This window comes from Triturus cristatus, chromosome 3_2, assembly GCF_964204655.1.
Source record: "Triturus cristatus chromosome 3_2, aTriCri1.1, whole genome shotgun sequence".
In the NCBI taxonomy this organism is placed as follows: domain Eukaryota; kingdom Metazoa; phylum Chordata; class Amphibia; order Caudata; family Salamandridae; genus Triturus; species Triturus cristatus.
The window spans coordinates 899,007,957-899,031,966 of record NC_140584.1 but is presented as its reverse complement, the minus strand read 5'-3'; the positions used below and the strand labels follow the sequence as shown (position 1 = coordinate 899,031,966).

General features: G+C 44.9%; 1 protein-coding gene across 3 annotated transcripts in view; it reads right to left on the bottom strand.

Annotated features, from left to right (window-relative positions):
- The window catches only part of AKAP10 (A-kinase anchoring protein 10), a 505,176-nt gene that overhangs the window by 300,285 nt on the left and 180,881 nt on the right, over positions 1-24,010 (bottom strand). The window lies entirely within an intron of this gene.

Below are 24,010 nucleotides of genomic sequence, written 5' to 3'. Positions count from 1 at the left end.
TGCTTTCACTTTAGCGGCCGCTTTCCATAGCCAATAGGTCTCACTTTTGGGACCTTATAAGTATTTAGTTATGCAACTGTTGCATGGCTAAACACTTAAAAGGTCCCAAAGGCGAGACCTATTGGCTATGCCAATGCTTGTTTTACTTGGAGTTTAACATAACGCAAACTAGACCGAAGGTATCAGAGCGCTTTGCATATGCACCGGTTGTGTTAAAGATGGACACATTCATTTTTTTTTGTTAGGCAAGGGGAGGTTAAGTGATTTGTCCCTGCCGAGACTCGAACACAGTTCCCCAACTCCGAGTTCGACGGCTCTAGCCATTAGGCCACATTCTCTTCACCACCTCCAGATTGGGATGCTACTTGTAGACAGCAAGGTGACTCAGACTAAGGCTGTGGACCCTGGTGTTTAGAGAGACAGACAGCTAGACAGAGCCCACGCAGGTGCACCTATGTCCAGTCTCTCAAAACATCAAAGGAGCAGGTGAGACCCCACTCCTCCCTGATAGTTGATCTACCACCTTGAGATAGTGTTGTCGATTATCATCGCAACAGACGGACCGTGAAGTGTAAGAAGGATGGTTTTGAATCCAGTTGAATTACTTCCAGTTTAAGCAGACTGATGTGCAAAACCTTCCCTTCTCGAGCTCCTCACAACGAACACCCCACTCATGGGTGCATATGTTCATCACCACCGTAGCCACAGCTGGAGGGGTGTAAAAGGACATCCCAACAGGTGTTTCTCCACCAACCACCAGGCCAGATCCACTGCATTGTCCCAGGAGATCACAATGGCGTTTGAAAGTTTTCCCCATGCTGGAACCACTGCCTGCAGAGAAGTCACTAGACAGCCTTAATGTGCCAGCTGGCGTGCATGACCAGGAGGATGCAGGAAGCAAGCAGACTTAGCAACCGAAGAACCATCAGAAGCAGAACTTGAGCTCAGTCTCAAAATATGGAGAGCAGTCCTTAATTACAAGGATTCTCTAGGAAGGAGTAAAAGCTCGAACAGATGCGGTGTCCAGTACTGCCCCAATTAATAGGGTGCGCTAAGAGATCTCTAGGGAAGACTTGGGCACACTGATGGAAAAGCTCAAGTGAAATAGCTGTGGTCTGCACATGATGCACACCATCTGAGGCAAAATGATTTTGAGCAGCCTGCCATCCATGTACAGGAATATGGAGATCCCCGCTCTCCCAAGATTGGTCGCAACCACCACCATCACCTTGGTTTAAATGTGTGTTGGTGATGTCAGTCCAAATGGGAGGACCTTGCACTGGTAGTGAGTGGAATCTATCATGAAGTACAAGTACCTTGTGTGCAACTGCAGGTTCAGTATGTGGAAATACACATCCTGAAAGTTGAGGGACACCATCCAGTCTTATTTCCTGCACCAGAAAAACCTGGGTCCAGGAAAACATCATGAATTTTTCCCTGCAGAAGCAAACGTATCAAGAGAAGCATCCCTACTCATAACACAGGAATGGTGGTTCATCCAGTGCCGGTCTCAATTTTATTACTACAATGCGGTTTACTGCAGAAGCCAGTGTGGGCTTTTTGCATGCCTCTTTCACCAGCCTCACTGAAGGGCAGCAGTGTTTGGCTGAAGAAGTAGCAGGTTGTAGGACGTCCATATGAATATTTGACCTGGATTTCCTAGTAGGTGGGGCAGTTCCAGTACTTATACTGCCTTCCTAAGGATAACATGAAAAGGGCTCTTCCACAAGGGATGGCCCTGAAGGAGGCTTAATCTCCATATTATGCAGGTGTCCAGCCCACTTCTGTTCTGCAGGGCTAAATAATATACAGAATCATCGGTGGTGGTAACAAACTGGCTGCTTCACTGCTGGTATCAGTATTATTTTGTACTCTTTCTGGCATTGGTGAAGAATTGGATCCAGAGCCAAAGAATTTGCACATCCTTTGCCAGTAACAGTGGAGGATCGGTCTCCCTGTCCCACTACATTTCCTCTTCCACACCCGATAGGCCTCTGTAATAGAGCTAAAGGAGATCTCTCTATATTTCGATAGGCCATTCTGTGGGAGTCACTGGTGTTGCTGAAGCCAGTGACAGAATAGGGTAAGTGGTCTACCAGAGAAGGACTTAGTACTATAGAAGGTTTCCACAGGGGAGTGCATGGCACTTTGGGAGGCATGCCAATCAACAGAACAGGGAGGTGAGCAACTCAAAAGGCCTCACCTCCCCCTTGTCCCACTTGATAAACAATGTAGTCCTACTACGTGCACCAAACCAAGGCACCAGCTGCCCTCAAGGTGCAACCAAAAGGTCAAATTGAATCCCAATTTCACAGATGGTAGTGTACCGAACTGCAGGTATTCCAAATCGTCTTGATTTTCTTTGGTGCTAACACGAGACAGCCAACGCATTTCGTTCACCACACATCAATTTCCTCAGGGCTGTAAGAAGACATATAAAATGACATAGCTGCGTTCTCACATTGAAACATACAGAAACATAAGTACACATTTATAAATTACAGAAGAATTTCTCTCATAGCATAACAACTATTGTATTGACATGCCATAGAGTGTAATATTAAGTATAAGCGTAAGATTTTAAATGAGTAGTGCCAAAATCACAATTTGAGACAAATCAGCCACAGTATGCACTTAACATCAGTAAAACTTAATGCAGAAATCCAAATCAGAAAAAACGGATATCATTAACAGGGGCGGCTCCTCCACATAGCGGAGGAGCATCGCCCTACTGCTCTTTGAGCAGGAAAAATAAAATGAGAATAACAGGTATTATAATTTTATTTTTCGCAGGTTTGGGGCGGGGCGTTGCTTGAGGCACAGGGGGAGGAGTGGTTTGCACACTCGGAGTGAGCAAGACTGTTTGGCCAGCCCTCCTGGCGTGGCCAAACAGTCGTGCACACTTTGCATGTTCCTCACCAGACTGCATTACACAGCCTGGTGGGGAACATGCCCAGGCCCCCAGTCCCCATCTGAGCACCCATCCACAGCGGTTAGACCAATCACAACACTGCATTGCACCGTTGTGTTTGGTTTTGGGGAGTCCGGGTGCATTCTGGTTCCAGAGAAGCGGAGGAGAGACGTGGCCGGCAGATGAGGTATGTGGTATTTCTTTTTTATTTTATTATTTTGCCGCCCCCGCCACCACCCTTCTCCCCGCCCCTCCACCCTCATTCCCAGCCAGCCGTTACTAAATCACTAAACACTTAAGTACCAGAACAGAGAATTGTAGAGCAAATTGGAATGTATTACCAAAAGGTGAAACACCTGGATGGAGCAATCCATCTCACCCTGCAAAGTTATAGGTTCCTCTCACAAGCGAAACTGAAAATGTCACCTTATTATTATTATAAGGCGCTCTCCACTTTGGCATAAGGCGTTCTCCACTTTGGGTTTCTACAGGGCTGGAGTCACAGGGTAGAGTTAGGACTTCGAGCGATGATTCAAACTTGAATAGGGTGGACTGACTGGTCCAAGACTCACCACAGGGATGTATTGCAGAGTCAGACTCAATCCCTGTTGACCCTATCAAAGCGTCTACACTGACTCCCCATGGCCCCTTATTCCCTTCACAGTCTCCACTCCCTAGTGAGACATCCCCATCAAACCAGGTAATCACAATATCCCATCCCCCAATGGCAACTTTAAACCTTGTCTCCTGGAACATCGCAGGGCTCCCAAAAAAACGTTTAATTCCGGAATGGCAGGAATTTATAGGGACGTTTGATGTCTGCCTATTTCAGGAAACATGGAGCGTAATCCCCCTCCACAAATCTGGGTATACTACGTATTATATACCAGCCATAAGCCCATCGGGGGGGCTGCTAGTGTGGGTCAACATAACGAATAATTGGATTGTGGAGGTCCATAATTCCGACTCCCCCGATCTTTTACATCTGACTATAAAAGGCCCATATGGGGGACCTACTCTAGAATTATTCAACATCTATGCCAGAGGGACTGTGGGTGGTCAAGCTTCTCAGATAGTGTCCGCCCTGGAACGTGAATTGACCCTCATTGATCCCCACTCTAGCATTATCGTCTGTGGGGATTTTAATTGTACATTCTAACCCCTATGCTCCGAAGACCTAATGGGGACCAGTGAGGTGGATCTCAAATGGGGCATTCCGCCACTAGAGCTACCTCCTATTAAGAAATGGTCCAAAAGAGTAATACAAATGAATGCCATTACTCAGGAGTTTAATTTGAGAGCAGCGAATGGCAGAGCCAAATCAGACATGCGTGGTGCTTTTACATACAATAGGCTAACTACCCCGTCTCGTATCGATTATATTCTTATTGACATCCATTTCTGGGTGAACGTTGTGGATATGGTCGTAAAAAATACCATAGATAGCGACCACAATCCACTGTGCCTTCAAATTAAAGATGTTTGGCTGACCCCGGAGCACGAGATTAATAAACCTCCTATGATGTCAATTAAAGAAGTATTGTTGGCAGGCTGTAACAGACTCCTCAAATGGCACGGAGTTTCACAACATGAGGGGAAGCTCGAAAGCATTAAAGACATATTAGTTAAGAAAAACGTTGAGCTCATTGAGGTCCTTAACAAAATGGGAGACCCTCGACTCATATCTTTACTTTACCGAGATACTATAAAAAAGATAGGGGAATTCTTTACTTTGGAAGGGAATCCTCCCTGCAAAAGGGCACCCACACAAGGTTCGAACCCATGGTACTCTAAAGATTGCAGAGGAAAAAGAACGATCTTATCAAAAGCCCTCAAGAAACAAGACAGCAGCCTGATTAGAAGGGCAAGACAGGATTATTCTAGATCACTGGTAGTCGCAAAGCGAAATTGGGAGGAAACTCATTGGCAGGAGTTAAAAGAGGCAGCATTGAATCGAAACTCCACTGTATTTTGGGACCTCCTGAATAGAGGTAAGCGGGCTAAAACGATAAGTATCCCAAATCATATAACAGAGCTGCAATGGTTCAACCATTTCTCTGCTATATATGCGGGAGAGACTGCCTCTGTAGACCACAAGGATGAGCATAATCTGCCCCCTGCCGTTATTTTCCCACCTGATACTAGTTTCGGGATTCAGGAAGTTACCCTGGCAATTAAAAGTATCGCACCTGGCAAAGCGGCAGGGCCAGATGGTCTCCCAGGAGATCTACTTCTACATGATCCAGCGCCCTGGGCATCGCTTATCTCTGCCATAATGAACGCTATAGCTAGGGGCTCCATGGTACCCGAGTCATGGAAAGCCGCAGTGGTGATTCCCATATACAAAAAGGGTAATAAGGAGGACCCTGCCAACTACAGACCTATTAGTTTAATTGACGTGATTCAGAAGGTGGTTGGTAGGGTTCTCCTTATGAGATTGAGGTCATGGATCGAGGATATGAACATTTTATCCCACTTCCAAGCAGGTTTTAGGCAAAAGGTAGGCACAATGGATCAAGTTTTTAGATTTTTTATGATCTACTGGAAAGTGGTAGTTTTAGGAAAAGGCACTTTATACTTAGCTTTTATAGACCTTAGGTCTGCGTTTGACTTAATTCCTCGTCAAAGATTATGGCAGGTTTTATTTCAACTAGGTGTCCCCCCAAGAGATCCTCGCTTTTTTAATGCTTCTCCATGAGGATACCATGCTAATATTAGATGGGGTGCCCAGGGTCAGCTTACAGGGAGTGTCGCGGTGAACAGGGGGGTTCGCCAGGGCTGCGTATTAGCTCCCACCCTGTTCTCTCTATACATTAACGGGGTGGTGGATCACCTTAGAGACGACCCAGCTGATGCTCCAGTCCTGGCTGGTGAAAAAGTTCCCACCCTCCTGTTCGCTGACGACACTCTCCTGATTTCAAAATCCCCTGCCAGCCTACAAAATTTTTTAAATAGATTTGGCTCTTTCTGCAAATCCTATGGCCTTATCATAAACACTGAGAAAACTAAATTAATGGCAATCAACCCTCCAAGACGCTTTAGATACACTTTTAGTCTGGATGGTATCCCGTTGGACAATGTGGACTCTTTTGATTACCTAGGCATCCGAATTGCGAAAGGGATGAAGTGGGGCCCTCACTTAACTAAGATGCTCCTATGCCACAAGAGGGCTTCGGGTGCCATTATCAGAGAACAACATCTCTCTACGAGTAGATCCGTGGCACCGGCCCTTGTGGTATACGAGGCAAAAGCATTATCTTGTGCTATGTACGGTGCTGAACTTTGGGGCCATGAAAAAATCCATGACCTAGTCAAGTCAGAGAACAAATTCATGAGGGATCTCATCTCTGTTCCCACATCATCTCCTTTAAAACCATTGTTTTATGATTTAGGCAGACACTCCATTCAGGACATTGCACAACTTCGACCTTTATTATTTTGGGCAAGATTACGAAGGACACCAGAACTTGCCAAGTACGCTGCAGGCCTAAGTGAACTCATATTAGCCGATACTGGGAGGAGGTTAAAATGGATCTCCCATGTAAGCCAACTGTTGAGAACCATTGGATACGAAAATTGCTGGGAATCCCAGATACCCCCTTCGAAACAGGATCTCAAGAAGGTATATTGGAGTTGGGTTAATGTCAGAGAGTTGAGTAACGGCAATGTGGGGAAGCTGACTGAGGCTTTCTTCGAGCATAAGCCTCTTTGTAAATTGGAACCCTATCTCGACTTCATCCAGATTCCACTGGACAGATCATTGTATGTGCGTTTCAGATTAGGGACTTTACCTCTCAACTCCGTCACAGCTAGTTGGAACACACGCATATCCACTGGCTGCCCAAGCTGTGCAGCCCCGAAGGAGACTATTCCCCATTTTCTCTTTGCCTGTTTTACTTATAGAAGAGCGAGATCCAAGTGGCTGAGACCGATTTGTAGAATGCTGGGCAGTCGAGACCACGTTACTGTGTTGCGTATCTTAAAAACAGATACCTCGTCCCTCACTATTGTATGTGGAATGGCCAAGTATTTGGGTTGCGCTTGGCTGTTGAGGAAAAAAAAAACTTGCCTCCCTTATGCACTGAAATGTTCTAGTGGCCTGTTTTTACTCTTTTTTACCAACCCCTATACAATGAAATTTGTGTCCTTTTGTTCTCTGTATTTTGTATATAGTGTCTTACCTTGTGATATAGTTCAATTTTAGATACATTTACGATCAATTCTTTTTATTGCTAATGTTTACCTGATCCTTTTTAAACTTTTATTGTATGTTGTGCTTTTATGATATTTTTATCGAATATAGCTTTACCTACCTTATTATTAATTTAATAATCATCCTTATTGGAGTTGCAGGCAGGAATACATCATTCTAGAGAAAATATTGCCCGCCCCCACAGGGCATCCCACAATGCATCATGTGGGCCATAATGGGTACATCACATACCACTTAAAATTCTGTGTTTGCCAATTGGACAGTCGTTACTCAATTCCACCCATCGTCGGTTCGATCCCAGTCCCTTGCATACATCGGGTCCTCATATTCTTAACTGATCCTAATCCATCAATCAGTTATGGACATTAAGCCCCTGTAAATTACACCTACAATGGAATAACATGTATATGCTTATTCTATTCAGGGGACAAATCAGCAGAGAGGTACACCACCTGTCATTCTCGTTAGGGCATAATACTTCCTATGTCTGCATTGCTAATTTCTCATTGCTCATTTCTGTATGTCTCCCACTGGCATTAAGAGAGATATGACATTACACTACCAGGGTTGGTACCCGGTCACCTCAAAGTTGCATCGCATTCTCAAAAAGTCTCATCATATTTGTTACATGCAATCCATGGCGATCCAAGAAGAAAATGTAATGACCATACTCTACAATATACAGTGTCGCCATCTGGTATTAAAATATGAGGCAGTGTATACTCGTGTCCAATCGAACGCAATACTGAAAAGTATCAAATAGGAAGTGTCGATCATTAACATCCAACATAGAACATTAAATAATTCCCGGTACCCTAACGTAGCATGTATAATCCTCAGTCGATGGGCTGTATTACAACTATCGGGTTCAACCTCATACACGCTGTGCCGCATGGTTTCCAATGGCAGTTACCCTTAAAAGACATGGCGGTCAAATGTTCGCCCGCCCTTATACAACATTCTAACATGCCCCATGTGGTAACATTCATACCTGGTTATCGGGGTTCCCTGTCCATAGACCAACATTACATAATAGAACAAAAAAACACGCTTGGTCCCGCGCCTCACTGTGTGTCCAACATCAAGCTACCATGGCATACGGTTTCACGTCTCAGAGGCAACATACTCGTCCATACTCGATTTAAAAATTAAGGTCCTAGAAATCAATCATCTCGCTATTGGAAACCATAGTCAGCTTGACATTGCAAGGGTTGTCATTCAGGTACCCATAGTACTCTGTCATTTGATCAACTGATCCCTTCCAGAGCACAATGATACCATCGATACACCTCTCCCAGAACACAATGTTATCGGTCTAGGGGGAGGCATATCGGTCACGGGCATGCTCTCTCTCCCACTAGCCCATGAATAGGTCGGCGTACGAGGCAGCAAACCTGAAACTGATCGCTGTTCCCTTGTATTGGATCATACCATCGCCCGTTATGCAGAAAAAAGTTCTTAGACAAAATGATATCAATAATTTCCATAATCATAGTGTTGTGTTCAAACCAATCTGTAGTTTTAGTTCGTGGAAATGACAACTGCCTGGGTGCCAAATTAGTTTTGTATACATGTGTAGAGGCCTGTGACATCAAGCCTCACAAACATGAGGTCATCCGACCATATGACATCTTCAAACTTATTTAAGATGTCCTACTGTCCAGAATATAGGCCGGCTAAATTGGGAGACTAGAGGCTGTAGAAACTTATCTGCATACTTCAATAATCGTTCAGTCAGGGACGCAACCCCAGAAATGACTGGCCTTCCCAGGGGGGGAAGTCACCCGCTATATTGATTTTTGGTAAGCTAGAGATACAAGGAAAGCGAGGATTTCTTATAGACAGGTACGGATATTCTTCATTAGACATCCAACACCTCTCCAGCCAATCACAGACCCTCATGTTAATGAAAGTGGCTTGTTAGGATTACAGGTAATCAATTCATAGCAGGTAGTATACAGTAACTGCCTATCAATTTTCAGGATAGAATCTGTTTTATTCATAACGACGATGTTGCCGTCTTTGTCTGCCTCTCACAACAATTGCATCATTTCTCTGTAATTCACACAATGTTCCTGTCTCCTCTTTGGTCAAGTTATAAGGACCATTTCGTCCATTTTTCAAGTCACCATATAACTTGTGTAGCAGATCAATAGATTTTCCCACTTGTTTTGGGCAAAAACCCAGTACCTTACTCAAGACTCTGTTCATTTTCATCAAGTACATAGTCTGATAAATTGAACATTTTCAATTAATTACATATCGTGTCACATTGTACAATCCTTTTCACCACCCCAAATTCTTCCAACCCCCATTGTGCGTTTCTACAGAGGCTCCTAATTTTTACAGGAACATGTTTGTTCCCCTGGGCCCACTGACTCTTTTCGTTATCTTCCTTCTCTTCCCACCTCTTAGGGTTTTAGATCTTTTCTCATCTGTTTGTTGCCTAATCTCAACCTTTTAATTTCCAATAAAGTAGATTGGCCCTGTTGGGTAAAGTGACACAAATTCAATTTCCTGAGCAAATTATATAAAGTCTAAAACATTAGTCCATGCAGTACTCTTTTTCAAGTATTCGACCTTGATCTTTATTCTGTAACTTGTATCTTGGGAAGACTTTTTGATTTCAAATTCCAGTTCTGTTGGGTAATGTACCTGGATTTCTATTTTGTGTGGGGATGCTGTCCGTAGATGCGAGGGAGCGACTGCTTATAGATCTAGTGTCCAAAGTCTCTTCACGTCCTCTCTTCCTATCCCCCGGTACCTTAACATTATTATACTTCTGTACAAATGTGTAAACTCTCCCTTCCTTGTAGTCCATCTCGTTGCTCCAGATCTTCTTAAGTTTTTTGTCACGTAGGTATACCTGATGGCCTTTTCGTAATTCTTTTTAACCTCTTCGGTGCGTTGGACGGCCCCCGGCCGTCCGATCACATGGCACAGGGAATCCCTCTGGTGTGGGCACCAGAGGGATTCCCTTTCACCCCAACAGCCTCGGGGCTGGGGAAGAGCTTCCCCAGCTCTCGAAGCTGCAGGTTTGGTTTCCCTGAAATGACATCAGCGTGCATGTCGCGCTGATGTCATTTCAGTTTAGTTTTCTACGTGCTCAGGGGGCTATCTCAGCCCAAAACATATTGAGGAGACATCAAAATTACTCATCACAAAATGACCTGGTTTTGCAAGGGGGGTCACCTGGGTTTTTGGCCCCGGGCTCGGCGGCTATCTAGGGAAACCTACCAAACCCACACATTTCTGAATACTAGACACACGGGGGAGTCGAGGGAGGTATGGCTTATGTGGACCCCCCCACATTCCCCCCCAAGAATCCCCTGAAAACCACAAATTTAGCTGAAAATAAATCACTTTTTTCTCAAATTTCTGTGTAGGAAAGTCGTGGGATCACCGGGCTGACACAAATTTCCTACCACCCAGCATTCCCCCAGGTCTCCCGATATAAATACCATACCCCCTGGACTCCCCCAGCTGTCTAGTTTTCAAAAATGTGTGGGTTTGGTAGTTCTCCCTAGATGGCCACCAAGCCCGGGGCCAAAAACCCAGGTGACCCTTCTTGCAAAACCAGGTCGATTTGTGATAGGTAATTTTGATGTCTCCTCAATACGTTTTGGGCCCTTGCCTGTCACGGATACTTGAGCCACCAACACAAGTGAGGTACCATTTTTATTGGGAGACTTGGGTGAATCCAGAATTGTAGAGCAACTGTTATTACCTATTGACTTTTTATGCATTTTTGCCTTCCTAATGTAAGACAATGTGTAAAAAAGAAGTCACTTTGAAAAATTTCCTACAATTCATGGGTAACCACAATTTCGGATGTGTGCAAATAGCTACTGTTTCTAAACTCTATATTTTGTTCCCATTTTGGAAATACATAGGTGTCTTTGATACCTATTTTTCACTCTTTATATTTTACCAAATGAATTGCTATATACCCGGTACACGATGAAAAACCACGGCAAGATGCTGCTCAGTTATTGGGTCAGGGTTCCTCGAGTTCTTGGCGTACCAACAAGTCCTATATATTCCCACAACCAGAAGGGTCCAGCGGTTGGAACGGTATATTGCTATCAAACATCTGTCATACTTCGGAGAAGTTACAGGTGAAAACATTGGCACTAATGGCTGTTTTTTGCCAACTCATTTTCATTTTTTTCAATTCTCAACAGTTAGTTTCTATTAAAAAAACCTTGAAGGATCTACACAAATGACCCCTTGCTGAATTCAGAATTGTATCTACTTTTCAGAAATGTATAGCTTTCCGGGATCCATTATTGCTTCCACACCCATTCCTACCACTAACTAGAAGGAGGTTGAAAGCACAAAAAGAAGCAAAAATAGGCTATGTCCCAGTAAAATGCCAAAACTGGGTAAAAAAAAATGTTGGTTTTCTGACAAAAGTCTGCTTGACCCTGAAAGCTGGGAAGATTATGATTTCAGCACCACAAACCCTGTTTTGATACCATTTGCAGGGGAAGTACCAGACTATTTAGTCTGCAGCACTTTCCCCCCATGTCACCCCCAAAAAACAAAATGTAGCTGTACTTTGGCTAATTTCTGGGTCCCTTCCAGGGGAATCCACAAACTCAGGGTACCTTTAAAATCCCTATGATGCTGGAAGAAAATAGCGCCAATTTGGCGTGGATAACTTATATGGTCAAAAAGGTATAGGGATCTAAGCGTGAAAGGGTTAATGACTTCCTTAAGATCACTTGCCTCAATCTCCTTCTGCATTTTGTCAATCTCAATCACCTTTTTGGCTGCCTGTCTAATCAGTATTTTCATCATTGCTACAGATGCGTCCTTTACATTATCCTCCCATTCTTTCAGTGACTCTTCATCAAGGTCCTTGAATTTTGGGAAAATAGGGTCCTTAGCCTTCTTTGGGAGGAGTGACCCACTGGCATAACTCCAAGCTGAGGCACACCAGAGGTGATCAACACAGACCAGAATAGTTCTATCACAACAGCGAAGATAAGGGCTGTATCAACCCTCAATGTTGGAAACTCTGAATACACCACCATCAGCAAAATTATGGAACTGGCAGCAGGGGGACCAGGAATGGCCCAAAAACTTGTGCCAGCGGCACCACCAAAGGCAGTACATCAGGTGAACGGATATCAACTAACTCAGGCTTCAAGAACTAATCTACTGGGGGCTGAATTGTCAGAGGAGACTTACCTTTACATTTCCTCTTCCTATTAAGTTTGCTCTATTTTCCCTGGGTGGACTGGGAGGAAGGCAAGGGCATATGCCCTTCCTTTGTGAGCCCCCGGACCACTTTGGTATTTCAGAAGGGGCCGCAGACTCTTGTGCGCGCACCTTCTGTAATGCAGATAGCACTGGCGCACATATAGCGCTAGTACTATCTTAAGAGGGCATTCCCTTATTTGTGTGGGGGTGTGGCCCCATGCAAATATGTGAATCTCTTTACCTCTGTGCCGTATTATGGATACGTGATTATAAACAACAAAGGTCCCTAGGCATAAATAAGATAGAGAAGGGAGTAAATAAGGACCCAATCAGTGCTTATTTTCCAGAGACTTGTCCAGCCGGACAGTGGTCATAAGTTTTTACTAATATAATAGTTTGAACAACAATTTACAAAGGAATTCTCAAAGTTGGACACAAGCCTGTGTACCGTACAGTTAACCGACAATGCTCCGCATTGCTGGTTTCCTCCATTCACCTAATCACGCGCATTGTCGCGCCTTCAATTGATGCCTCCAAGCCCCATGAGCGGTTATCCAGTCGAACTACCCTGTCGACTCTAATCACCTGATCTCGCGCATTGCCGCGTTATCGTCTGAGCCCCCTGAGCTGCTATCGAGTCGAGCAACCCTGCCGACTCCAACCACTTCAAACGATCTGCAGCCCTCAGCCCCATTCTGCACTCCGTCGCTGATTCGAAAATTCCAAACGCCAGCGGATGCCTTCGCCCCTCATTGTAGCCTTGGCGCCACTCCGCCCTCGGACCCGCAACACGGCCTCCGTACCTTCCCCCCACCCTCCCGCTGCCGTTATTCAGGTTCAAATTGTACAGGCCTTATGTATGTTGTCCTGATGATGATCCCAATATTACGTGTGAGGATCGAAACGTCGTCATTTGTACACACCCTATATGTTCCTAACGACATTATGTTATACACATAAGGGTGCTCTATGCAATGTTTGTTAATTCCATTTTCTATTTCTTGTCAATTGCTACAACCATTTTTTTGCCTGAACCTGGTCTTTTGTAAAAATGTTCTCCCCTGTTAACTGTACGGTACACAGGCTTTTGTCCAACTTTGAGAATTCCTTTGTAAATTGTTGTTCAAACTATTATATTAGTAAAAACTTATGACCACTGTCCGGCTGGACCAGTCTCTGGAAAATAAGCACTGATTGGGTCCTTATTTACTCCCTTCTCTATCTTATTTATGCCTAGGGACCTTTGTTGTTTATAATCACTTGATTCCCATGGTCCCTGGTCGACCTTATATGGGTGCTCTTGTTGTCAATTATATATGTATTATGGATACGGGCACAAAGGCAAAAAAGCTGTCAGAAGGCTTACTAACAGTGTGCCACAAACAGGTGGTGCACTGTCAGTGTACCCCCTGAAGGCAGCCCTCTGGAAGGAGCCAATGGGATCCGATGGACTCCCCCAGATATCCCCTTGAACGCTGGTGCAGTCACTCACAGCACCTGCCTGCAAGGGTATCTCTCGCCCCTCTTGAGAAAAGTGCAGGCGAGTTGCCGCCTGAACAGTGAAACACCGAGCAGCACTGAAGCGGCCACTCTGTATTTCACTTGAATGTGCTACCCCCTGAGCATCAAGAGTTTGCAACGACCCTGAGAGCAGGCCATTCAACATAATAGGTGGGCTCCATCTATGTTTGTGCATGGGGCACCTGTCTGAAGTAGTACCATGTCGCAAACATGGAAAGTGCAACCTATATGTAATAGGGCTCCTGGGATGTGAATGATATCGGGCCCCACAACAGCCAAAGGGCGGTTCAGAAAAAGTTTAGTTAAGCCTCAAGTCCATTTCTGGCCTTGGGGTGCATGAGGCAGCAATGCTCGCATGACCTGAAGCACCACAGGAATATCTTATATGTGTCCGACATGGACATTTGTCTGTTGCAGTCAAGACAGGGACAACTAGTAACAGCCTGTGTTACTGCACCCTTTCCTTTGTGAAAGGAATTTCTTTGGTTATTATGCTACTGCTGGCATAATTTGAATAGGAAAATAAAATTTAGATCTGCAACGTCAATAGCTCACATTTTGACTAATGCGAGACCTATTGCAATGCAAATGCATGTTTCCTGTAGTCACTCTTCCGGGTCTATTCGCCATCATGGAGAAGGACGCAGCTTCCAAGATGGCAAATGCCAAGGGTCAGGAGCGTCTGGACAGTCAAGTAAAAGCATTGTTGACCAAGAAGGTGAATACCTGTAGCGTTGACACCCTCACCAAGCAGAAGCTTAAGGAGTCTCACAGCTGTGAGGTGAGTCACGACGCGCGGTAGCGCGTCACAAGCCGATGGCATTCTATATTCAGAAGAAACATGCAAAACCATTCACGTTGTGTACAGGCACCGACAGCGGCAGTATGGCATCGGCTGTAGTCGTTACATACACGTGCCACAACAGTAACTTTAAAAGTATAAAAGACTCCGAATCTCGGTCTCGACTTCCCCTGTTATTAGTCTCACTTGAGCTCGGTGGGTACACTTGATTTGTAAGTTGTCACCATCATCGCCACTTATCATGCAGCCCTCCTGTCATGCGTGATTTGGTAGTGTTGGTAGGGGTGTAGGAGACACCGAGCTCATGTAGATAAAGGTTATGAGCACAGAGGCCTGTGAAGTGGGCACCTTGATGATCAAATAAACAAGCATGGAATTTGGAACAGGAGCTCACATTGTAACATGAGCAGGGCACAAAAGAAGTAATCTCCAAAGGAACAAATAAGCACCTACGGTGTAAGGAAACTGTAGTTGACCAGTACTCCTGACCGAAAAGCGGAAGTGATGTCTCTGGAGTGACAACCAATGAGGAGCCAGGAAAGAAGAGGGGCGCAGGAGTCAACCTATGGTAAGTACATACAGGATTACACTGCCTATAGTGAATACAACAGGTCTTGCAGACAGCGCATGCACGCGGACGCTCGACCTAAAAAAAGAGATTAGGTCCAGACCTGCATCGAATAGTGGGCGGAAAAAAGGAACTGAAATTGGTGGGTGCTTTCTGTCTCCAGTGATGCCACATGGCAATGTCTGGAGCTGTACAGCTATGGAAAAGGTTCCGGATCCAATCTGGCACCTGAGAATGTTCAATAGTTGAGGAATAAAATGGTGAACTTAAAAAATAAATAAAGTGTGGTTTATAAAAACACGCTCTACAACAGTAAAGACAAGTAGAACACTAGGGCCAAAGGAAAGCTGGTAAAAATGCCAGGGGTAACGTGGTACAGAATATCATTAACCTTTCTGGTTTTTACTAAAAATATTCTGACATTTGGCTTGTTTTTTTAAAACAGATTGAGGTTTCTCAGTATGCAGACCTTGTTATCACTTTGCAAGATCAAGTTACATTCTGCATTTCGTCTATTCGTATCTGTGGGTAATCGTCATGCTATACACATTTTTCATAAATTCTCTCAGTAAGGGGCAGAGCTTTTCCAAACTCAAAATGAGAAATGACTGTGGAGAAAAATATAGAGGGTTGTTAACATATCCCAGTCGCCATTTCCTCAAAGAGAACACGTTAATAAAGGTGAGAAGCTCGAATGAATACTTTGCAGACCTCCTATAGCAATTTTTGAGAGGTGCTTCTCAGACTCAAAGCTAGGCTGCTTACTCACTCACAGTGCTTAATTTGTAATAAAATAAGCACTGGTATCCCAAAACTTTCAAAAATGGCTGCCACCCACTTCACTCACTACCGCAGCCAGCCAGCTTCCACCACTAGTACCACCTCCCATTATTCCTCTAGCAGCTCTCTACCCCCTTGCTCTATTGTCCATCCTCACTCTACTCATCCATTTGATCTCTTTCCTTTATAGAACTGGTCTGTCGCCTCTGTCCCTCTCTCATTTGCCTCTTCTTCTTCCTCTTTACTCCTGCTTCCTAGCCTATTTCCATTTCCTTTATACAAGCACTTCGCTCTCTGTACTTTATGCCTCATTAGATCTCTGCCCAGTTTAGCCCTTCACTGTTTCTCCTCTTTACACCTTCTCTGCTCTTTCCTCTACTTCCCAGCGGTTTCCCCCCCCTCGATCATCCCTTAAACACCTGCGCTTTCTCTCTTCCTCTATATAATAGAGGCAGGCTTACAGTAGTCAACTTCAGCATCTTTAACTATACATACTCACCCCAACGGCCCATACATTCCAGGCCCACTCTTTCGGAGAATATGCGGTCCAGGCACTCATTCAGTTTACACACACTTAATGCACACTGGTACACTGCCCATAATTGGACAGAGGGGAGCAAGACAGCCAGAAATGTGTGCCCTTTTCAAATATCAATAAGGCTTGCATTTTAGTAGTCTCCAAAACCTCCTTTGGTATCCTCTGAACTCGCGGCTGAGAACCCCATGTTGTTATTGTGTATCCACAGCACAATTCTATGTCAAATTGCATTTCCCACGTATGCAGTGCTTTAGACAATATTTTTAAAAACATGTACTGCCTTTATAACACTGCTGCTATTTTGGAGAATGTCTTTTGCAATATAACTGCATAAATCAAAATTCCGCTTTTGAACTACTGGTGTAGTGCAGTGGCATTATGTGAATATAAAAACTGGTGTGCAGTGTGTTTTGTTACATAGAGACATATGAATGAATAGAAACAAGAAGGGGCAAAACATAAATCACGCTGATGACAGTAAATAGGCAGTGGGATAAATTATATTTCTCCTTCAGTCACACACTTTTAATTACGCCTTTACATGAAGTCTGGACTGATTCTGCAGTCCAGACGTGGTCGGGTCGCCCTGCTGTGTTAGTGCAAGAGCTTGTGGCCTTCACTTTTGTATGGGATAGGAAAGGATGTAGCTAGGAAGAGATGGGTGCGCTTGGTTTCTCCCCCTCAGACAGCGCCGCAAGTCTTTGCTGCCCATTCTTCTTGCTTGAGTGAGAATGCACTGGTGAGCACAGCACAGAGGGGGGTGTTGCACTGGTACCAGCGGAGAAAAAGTAAAGCGAGAGAGCAGAGCCCGGTACAAAAAGGAGTACTTCCTACCTGTCCAGAGCACGGTAGATTTCTGCCTCGAGCCACCCATCCCGAGAGGAGAATATCCAGACTGAGCCCCAGTCCCCATAAATAAGTGTCAATGGCGCCTAGTGGCAATCAACTACAGGCACAGATTTAGGACTAATACTCAACTCCAGATACATTTACATCAACATCAAGTCCACAAAAAATTATATACATTGTGAGTGTAAGCAGATTAACTGCATGAAAGCAAGCATTTATCGTTAAGTACATGGTGTTTGTAGAGCACCTTATCTTCTGCAAAACAAGTGCCCTTGACATTGAAAGGTAGAGAAATCTCATGCTCTAACATGCTTTCACACCTACCGAAATCACATGCTCCAAAACCTACAGATTGTAACACTATTTTCAGTACAAAAAAAAAAAAAAAAACATTCACACACACCTTCAGACCTCGTCCCAAAGCTCAGCCATTGTCCTGGGTTTTAAGGGAGAAAGGCGGAATGGTCCACCAACTAACTGTATAAACCAAAAATGCTCTGTCTCCAGTTCGCATTCTGCCACTCTTAGGGACCATAAAATAGTGCAGTTGCACGGATACAAAAACACCATTAGGTTTATATGGTAAGAATGATATTTGGATACAAATGGGCCTTGAATTTTTTCAGCAACTGGTAACCAATGGAAAAAGTGCAGTCCTGGCGCTACATTGTATCTGCACTCAAGGGCCCAGTGATGCCCCTGTGGCTGTATTATTAAGGTACTACAGCTGTACAGCCAATTATGGGTTATTCATAACAAATGCTATTAGCATAATCAATCTAGAGTAGAATAACCACCAGCCCCTCCCAAATTTTTCCATTAAGCTCAAAGAGAGCAAACAGTTATTTTAAGATGTGTGGAAGAGGACTATCTTCACTACATTAGAGATTTTCTGGCCCACATGAAGTTCTCTATCTAAAATGGTACTAACATTCTACAATGCTCAAAAAAGTATCCACAAATACTACTGTGGCCTCTGGTCTCAGCCAATACTGAACTCCACCCCTGAACTAGAGTGCAAGATGGGCAGTTCTACAATTAGAAGAGAAATCGATTCCATTCTGCCATTGGGCTAGTGTAAAAGGTCACTACTTGCAACTGAACAAGTCACTTGCCTTCAATAATGCTCTTTCTGGTGGATACGCCATCTAACTGCGGATTACTCACCTTTAGAATATTCACCGGGCGCCATACTGGACCCGGATGTTTTTCAGAGCAATGCTCACACACGGAGCTAGATGGCGAAGTGTGGCTTCAAATTGGCTTCCTACCGCCCTAGAAGTGACGGTGAAGAGACACATATAAGCGCCACCCCTGCGAGGGCAGATGCGAGTTTCTTGTACGACTTTCTGTACCCTTGGACGCTAAGCACAAAACAGCTGGAACAGTGTGCAGATCTCTAATTTGAGACCCTTTTAGAAGGTAAAAAGAGACCACACCACAGAATGGGGAAGTGGAAGCGCATTGAAGAATCTGTGGTTAGTTAAGTGTCCACCAGAAAGAGCGTTTCCGGAGGTAAGGAACTTGCTCTTCTGCTACTTATAACTGCAAATTCCTCCCCTTTACAGCACATACCAAAGCAGTACCTTCCACAATGGAGGGTCTGTGGAGTGGGCTCAGACCAAAAAGTCCTGCAGGACCAAACAGACGAAATGGCCTTCCTGTCAGCCCAGGCTATCAAGGTAGCAGTGCTTCATGAACATGTTCACTGATGCCCATGTCACAGCCTGAAGAGTGTGAAAAACAGGCACTTGCTGTGTCAAAGTAGTTATGGCAACCTTGGCCCTCTTGGAATGGGCCCTCAGCCCTTCTGGAGACTGCTTCTTGGCCAATGAATAGCAGATCCCAATAGAGAGGACTATCCACCTTGACAGTCCTTGCCTGCGCTGCCTCATTTTTCTTTGCACCAGAGATCAATCAAGAAAACTTGATCAACCACCCAGTGGTCTTTAGTGTGATCTATGTAAAGCTCTTCTGGGCTCCAGTCAATAGAGGGTCTCCCCTTTTTTTCAAGAAAGCATTGGGAGAGTGATAGATAACCAAAAGTGAAAAGGAGTTATTACGTTTGGCAAGGAGGCGGACTTGGTCCTCAAAACCAATTTGTGCAGGAATGAGGTGTAGGGTGGTTGCACTGAGAGATCCAGGAGCTCACTCTCGAAGAAAGCTGAAGTGATCACTATGAGGAAGACAGTCTTTAGTTTCAGAAGACGCAACGTGTAGCTGTGCATTGTTCGAAGTGAGCATACATGAGAAATGACAGGACCAAATTAAGGTCCCACTCTGGCATCACAAACTGTTTGGGAGGGAACATAAGTGTTAAACGTTTAATGAACCACATCACACCAGGTGATTTAAACAAGAATGGCTGGTCTGGTAACCACTGAAAAGCAAAAAGGGAAGATAACTAAACTCTAGTAGTGCCCTTTGCAAGGCCTTGCTGGGACAAAGACAAAAAAATAACAAAACACCTGACAGCTCGGCTTGCAAAGAAGATGTCCGGTGGACTCCACACCAGGTTGCAAATTCATCCCAGCACATGGCGTAAGCAAATTTCAGGAAGGGGGCCAGGCAATCATTATGACACTTACAACTTTGGTTAGCAAATGAAATGCTGTCAACTGATGCCACTCAATCTCCACTCAGAGATCTGTAGATTGTGCAGGTTTGGGTGGAGAACCCAGCCCTGCTGCCACGAAAGAAGATCCTCCTGAAGTGGTAGCCTAATCAGAGGGCAGACGCGCATGCTCAGAAGTTCTGTGTACCACACTCTCCTGGCTAAGTCCGGGGCCATTAGGAATACTTTGGCTCTGTTGTTCCTGATTTCCCTCAGAGCTCTGGGCTGGAGAGGCAGAGGTGGAAAGGCATACAGGCGTCCCATGTTCCACCCCAGTCGAAATGTATCTCATAGGACGGATATTCGTGGGAACTGCAACACACAAAAAAGTTTGGACACTTTGCATTCTCAATGGTGTTGAAAATATCTAACCAGGGTTCGCCACACTGTTGGAAGACACCCAGTCCCACCTCTGGGCACAGCTGCCATTCGTGATCTGCCAGGTACTGCAGGCTGAGCTCGTCCACCCTGATTATTTTTTTTTTTTTTTTTTTTGTCAAACCATTTTTATTGCAGGTCCCAATATACTGTATACCACTCAGGATAAATGCCATTAATCCACCCTGATTATCAATGATCCAGCCAGGTGGTTCAAATCAAGGAGATGCCTTGACATTCGAACCAGCTCCAAAGGCACAGAGCCCTCTTGGTACAGGACCCAGGGACCCAATAAGCCTGCTTTTTGCGGTGGCATTGCTCGTGAGAACCTCTACCAGCTTCTCCTTGATTGATGGTTGGAAGGTCTTCAATGGCAGGCTTATGGCACACAACTCCAAAAGACTGATATGGAGTCGGGTTTCTGACGGAGATCAGAGTCCTTTGATCTCCACCTCAGCCAGATGACCTCCTCAACCCAGCAGTGATGCATCTGTCACTATTGTGAGCTCTAAATGGCAAAAAGAGAAGGTTCTGCCACAAGCTGTGGTACAGCAGCCACCACTGCAGATCTTGGGTAATCTTCTCCAAAACCTGGATGACATCCAACAAGTTTAGTAGGTACTGGGACCACTGAGCCTTCGGTTCCCGCTACAGAGCTCACATAAGCTATCTGTAGCTGTGGACCCATAGGAAGCATGAGGCTAACAGGCTAAGAAGCCTCAGAGCCTCACACTGAGATCCAGGACCAAGGCTGAAACGCCTTTAATAAAAAACAACTGTCGTGAACTCGCTGCAATAAAGGAGAGGCCCTGCCTGTAATGTAACATATCCAAGACAGCAACTATACAGGGAAGTTTCTGCAAAAAAAGGCAGGTGTTCGCACTTTGGCTCATTGATCAAGAACCCCAGTGATGTCAGGAGGATCGCTGTCTTCATGAGGTAGTCTATGACTGACTGTGGCGAGCCCGCATTCAACAGTTGCTCATCGAAGTGGGGAAAAACAGGTATCCCCAACCTCTGAAGATTGGCAGCGACCACCACCATGACGATTGTGAACACCCAAGGAGCACTAGTAAGACTGAATTAGAGCACAGAACACTGAAAATGCTGTTGGTCAACCCTGACCTGCAGGTAACATCTGTGGGACTGTAGGAAAGGAACATAAAAATATGCATCCTGCGGGTTTAATGCCATCCAGTCATCTGCATCCAGGGCACACAGAACCTGGGCCGGTGTAAACATTTTGCATTTGTCCTTCTGCAGGAAGGCATTTGAAGAGTGAAGATCTAGAATAGGACAAAGGTTGTCATCCTTTGGCATGAGGAAATCAAGCGAGTAACAACCCATTCCTAGTTCTGAGTCAGAAATCCTCTTGATGGGCCATTTTGAGAACAGAGCTTGCACCTAGTGCATTAAGAGGAACCTGTGCGTTGCCTGTCTAATCCTTGTCCACAAAAGGACTGGTTTACAGCACTGTGGATAAAGGCACTGGCGCTGCCTCTGATATAGCCTCAAAAAGGGCAAAACTGATGAGCGAAACTGTCAGGGAGGGGTCAAGAGGCCCAAAGGACGTGCCGTGGCCCCACTTTCCTTAAAGCGTTTTAAGACAGTCAGCTTTTCTACGAAAAGCCAGGATCTATCAAAAGGCTTACTTATAATGGGTACCCACACATCATCTGAAAAACCTGGTTATAGCAAGCATGCATGGCCACTGAGCACAATACTAGCGCCAACCATTCACACCAAACAATTGGTAGTATCCAGATAAACAGGAATCACATATTTGGCTGCATCCCGATCATTTGCATGGCTTGAGCAAGAGGTCCTAAATAAATTCTTTTTATTTTTTGACACTGCGGTGAAAGGGGGGGAAGGTACACAGAGAATGAATTCGGATTCACCTAGCCAGTGATAGCTTGGACCACCAAACTCTCAGAAGTATGATGCTGTGTAAGAAAACCAGGGTCACCAGTCTATAGTGCTTGGCCACCTGCCTGCTCACCTACTAAAAAGAGGAAGCTTTAGACCAAGTCCCAATCAGAGTGTCAGTTAGGGTTTTGCTGAATGGGAATATGGGCTCAAAGGAAGCGGACCCAGGTTGCATGACTTCTGTAAGGAGGATTGTTTTAACTTCAACAGGGGCAGTTAGTTGTTGGTCCAGGGCCTTAGCAGCACATCTAATTTTCACAGCAAAGGAAGCACTCTATTTCATTGTCGGCCCAATGGATGAAAACAACCCCACATCAGGGGACGTTTTAAGCCGCCTGCATCATGTATAAAATCATCAAAATGTGGGGGTAAATAATCCCCTTCGTCATCTCTGGGTAGTTATAATCTCTGGTCAGAATCTGACGGAGGACAGCTCTGCAGTAGCTGGAGTGGATTTTCTGAAATAGACTGTACAGGAACTGGGTGTGCCTGAGTGGATTTGGAGTGTGACCTCAGTCAAGGTCGAGATGGATTCGGCTTGGGTCGGATATCAGAGTCAGCACTGGATGTCCTTCTGGCACTGGCAACGTTAGGACTGGCGTCACTGAAAGAAGAACCATCAGGGGTCTTGGAGCCAGAATGGAAATCCGCACTGGAGTCGGTTCGGAATCCAAGATGGATTATAGGAGCTCAGACTGCACTGAAGAAGGATGGGCTCAGACCGCACTGAAGGACCTCCCAGGAGCCGCCCGACTGGAGGACCCAGGGGATCCTTCGGGATCAAAGCACACCAAAGGGACCCAGGAGAATGCCCAAAATCTGCAGTATGGTTTCATAAATGGCCTCAAGCTGCTGTGGTGTCGCTGATGGCCTGGGAAGTCCAAGCACATCAGATTCAACTGCAGTACTGGGTCATTAAATGAGGATTGGGAGCAGGATAAGAGTGACACCTTTACAACCTCATTCCTTCTCTTTAGAAAGAGTGGAGCGATCGGGGTGAGTCCCACTTCACCTTATTTTTCATAAACGATTTGAACTTTGACTTACCCGATTACTTTGACCGTGAAGAAGATGGGTTGCAGAATCAGCCTTGAGAATGTGAGCAGGTTCAGGGCCTAGAATTGGAGTGCGACTTTTGCGAGGTCCGTGACTACTTTTGATCAGCAATATGAACAAGTGGTCCCAGCGTTCTTCCTCGGACAGGCTATAGAAGTTGTGACTCTTATAATTTAATTAACTGAGTAACTCAAAATGTTTTCACGTAATAGTTGCACAAGAGAGATCCAAATACTCTTCAGAGTGCAGTATTTGGTTCTCTCTTGTACAACATCTTAAAATGCTTACTATGCTATAAACAAGCAGAAACCAGATTATGACCTGACGGAAAGAAGGAGTTCAAAGAGAAAACACGTTCGAAAAGAAGATTTGCTGCATTCATTGTGCATTGTATTCGGTGTTAGCATACCATTAGACTGGGTGAGGGTCAGGACAACTCTAACCCAAATCAAATACCACTAACCCCTTTTTTATAATTAAAAAAATGTTTTTAAAAGTCTTGCACTGTTACAAAAGCTTGGCATAGTGTATTTTGTGTCTAACAGGAAATGAAACAGGATGGAAATCAAGCTAATAAACAATACGGCATCATATGCACATGAGTCCTTTTGCGGGTGAGAGGGTGGGTGCAATGTACTTGGAC